Consider the following 3424-nt stretch of genomic DNA (forward strand, 5'->3'; position numbering starts at 1 on the left):
AAAACCACTCATCACGACCTTTCGTCAATAAAACGGTTCAATTCAAAATTCTCACTATAAATACCCCTTTCCTCCCAAATGAAAAACCTTTATCACACTCATATTCTCCGGCGAACCAGCAACTTGCAAACTCTCAAGTAAAACCTACAAACATGTCTTCCTCCTCAGCCTCAGCTCAGTCCGTCAATGTTTATAGCGATAACAAAGTCACTCAGGCTCAAGCACTTACATCTCACGCACTTTCATTTGTCCAAAACTGATACGAGAAGGTCGTACTTGTCAAGAAACCGAACAACTACTATTTTGTTCCTTCAACTACAGGTTTCCCTGAATTTACTTTCCCTTTACTAGAAATTCTTCGCAACCATCCTCTCTTCTATGCCCTATCAGCCACCAAACCGACCCCTGAGTCATATATAACCCAATTTCTCTTAAGTTCTTATCTAACCACTCTTGACAACACTGGATTTAGTATTGTGGGTTATGTCTCTCACCCTATTAATAAATCCTTGGTACCCATGGAATTGAATGTGGACAAATTGCGAACAGCCCTGCGTTTACCCATTCTAGAATCCCTTAACGTGAATGCTTTTGCTGCAACTCCAACAGACGAGGAATTAATTCAATTCCTTGAATTCCATTCATATGCGACCCAAATCGTCAAACGGACACAGTTCAAGCGCAAAGGACTACCCCCTATCTGGAATAACCTGTTTTCCATCGTGTACTGTTGCCTGACAGGGAAGGTTGGAAGCCACGATCAGACTTTGCACGCAATGTTGTCTATTGTTTATGGGATTTACTTCAACCTATCTCTCAATTATGCTCAGCTTATATTCGAGGATATGGTTGGATTGATCAAAAAGAAATACGCGATACAAAGGGGAGAAAAGTCTAAGATCAATGCGTAGAAGAAGGCCAAGGAAGACATGAACCAACCAAACTTAATTCTACAACGGTTCCTTGGTCTAGTCTTCGGAGATTTGATAGCAGAAAAGCTACCTTCTGTGGAGCCCAACGCAAGGTTATACCCATTTAAAGAATTCCATCCAACTGAGCATGAGCAAGGGTACAGAAGCACAAGACTGCTTTCAAAAGCCATGCTCAGGTACCTTAGTCACGGAGATAGGAAGGCCTATAGACGTGGATTCAGGAGGCCAGAGCCGGTCCCTGAAACCCCACCACGAATAGGAATCCCCTTAGGTGAGAAAATTGAAAAAATGAGAGTTGAGGGATGTATGGAGGAGCCTGCAGAGGCTGGTAAGGTGAGTGAAACTGGTCCTAGAATCCCAAGTCCCCCACCTAAGAAGACCAAGAAGACACAGAAGGGTGTCGACTCTTCTATGAAGAAGAAGGGGAAGAAGAGGCCTGCAGAAGAAGGGGGCCCAAGCAGTCCTCTGCAGAAGCCCAAAAAGAAGAAAACCAAGAAGGCCCAACCAACAGAGGTTGTGGTCACAAAGGCTGCTGTTCCAGAGAGCCCCACAGAGGCTACTACTCCAAAGCGCAGAAGGTTGCGCAAGGTCGTTCAAGAGGAGACCCCAACAGATCAAATCCAAGACGTTCTTTTTCACATTCAACAAGGATTCAAAGCGCCAATCGACGTGGCAAAGTTGGAGACAAAGGTCGTCTTAGACGACAAAGAAGAAGAGAAAGTGGAGTTAGGAGAGGGAGAAAAAGATACCCCAGGTACACATCCTAGCCCTCCTTCCAGTGCTACCCACGCTACTAGGGGCCCTGTTCTAGAGGGATCCCCTATTGAAAAAGGCATGCACACGCCAAGCCCAACCTAAACTAACCTCACAGAGGACATTCTTCAGTCCTCTATCGATCGCACAACTGGGAAACCACATACTACTCCTACATCCTCTCAAAAGGATGAAGGTTTTACTACAAGAGTCCCATCGCCCAAGGACTCGACACAACCAAGAGAGGCATACGTTGCCTCTCCACACAAGAGTGACCAACCAGAATATGCTTCAGAGGCATATGTGAGAGTCACAGAGACAGAGGGTCTAGAACGCCCAATGTCCACACTCGATCCCTCTTCCATGTTAGGCTTTGAACCTACAAGGCAAGAAATCGACAGAACACGGGTAGGCTCTCCTCTTGGAGACGTACGAGGATCCCGTGGAAGTCCCCAAGCAGACTATGACAAACCAGTCGCTGAGGGGACCTCTCGCTCCGAGGCTACTAGGTCACCATGTGTTGGTGATCTAGACTCCCAGGATGCCTATGTGACGAAGGGGGAGCTACAAACCTTCACCACAATGGTATTCCAAAAGATGGACGAGTTGAAAAGCTTGTTCATCTCTCGCACAACGATAGAGGACCTCGCCCCCATCACAGAGGCTCTGAAGGAGTTGTCATCCACAACCGCATAACTCATGAAGAATCTTCCAACCCTTCAGAGCTCTGTCCTACAGAAGGATGATCTTGCAGAGGCGTTCAGTGCTCTCTTGCTCAACCCCTCCTCCATCCAGAAGCTGAAGTCAGAAATTGTCAGAGATGGCTGCCCAATTTGCTGCTGATTTCGTCTCTGCAGGCTACACAGATTACTCCAAATTCAAAGACAAAATCAAGCAAATGTTTTCTTCTGCAGGCACTTATAGCATGGGCACCAAATCCTCAAGGGCCAATATCCATCATCTAGCAACTCGCAGACAGCTAGATGCCATGGTTGAAGCCTTAGGGGATATTGAGCACAAACATTCAGACCAACTTCTCAAAGAGGCCCGAGCCTCTAACCAGGCCATCAGAGACTGCACATCACATCTCATGAAAGAGGGTGACACCCTTCGAAGCGAAATATTTAGAAGCGTCTCGAAGTTGAAGTAGTCGACAGAGATTGATATAAGTCACGCCTCTGTGCTTGCAGAAGAGGCGATCAAGAAAATGAAGAAGGCAGCCACCAAGATTCTGAAGAGATTGGAGAAGGATCCCCTAGAAACTTGCAAGGCAGAAGCCACCAAACACCATGACGATCACGGAGGTGATGACCATGATCGTCATGAGGGGGAGAAGAAAGCTGAGCCAAAGAAGTCTTCTGCCAGACCATTCAAGATAGTGGACTCTGCAGCTGCCTTGTTCTCAAAAGGCAAAGAAAAGGCATCAGAGCCTAAAGACAGAGGCAAAGGCAAAGCTGTGGAGGAGAGACCACAGAAGAGGTCGTCAAGCTCAGAGTCGCTAGTGCAGATAAACGAAGAAGATTATGACGACCCAGAGCTCCTTCAAGCATTAAAGTTGTCTCTGGTAGAAGCTCAAGCAAGAAAGGGCAGAGGCCCCATCCCCAGAGCAGGAGAAGGCTCTTCATCAAAATTCCCACAAGTCCTAGGAGAAACGTCCATGGGTACGTTCGACGCTCTGCAAGGAACCGTCAAACCTATCCTTGCAGAGGGGTCAACCCAGAGGCCAATACTTGAAGAAG

The sequence above is a fragment of the Cynara cardunculus genome (assembly GCF_001531365.2).
Source record: "Cynara cardunculus var. scolymus isolate 2C chromosome LG 17, CcrdV1, whole genome shotgun sequence".
Lineage (NCBI taxonomy): Eukaryota > Viridiplantae > Streptophyta > Magnoliopsida > Asterales > Asteraceae > Cynara > Cynara cardunculus.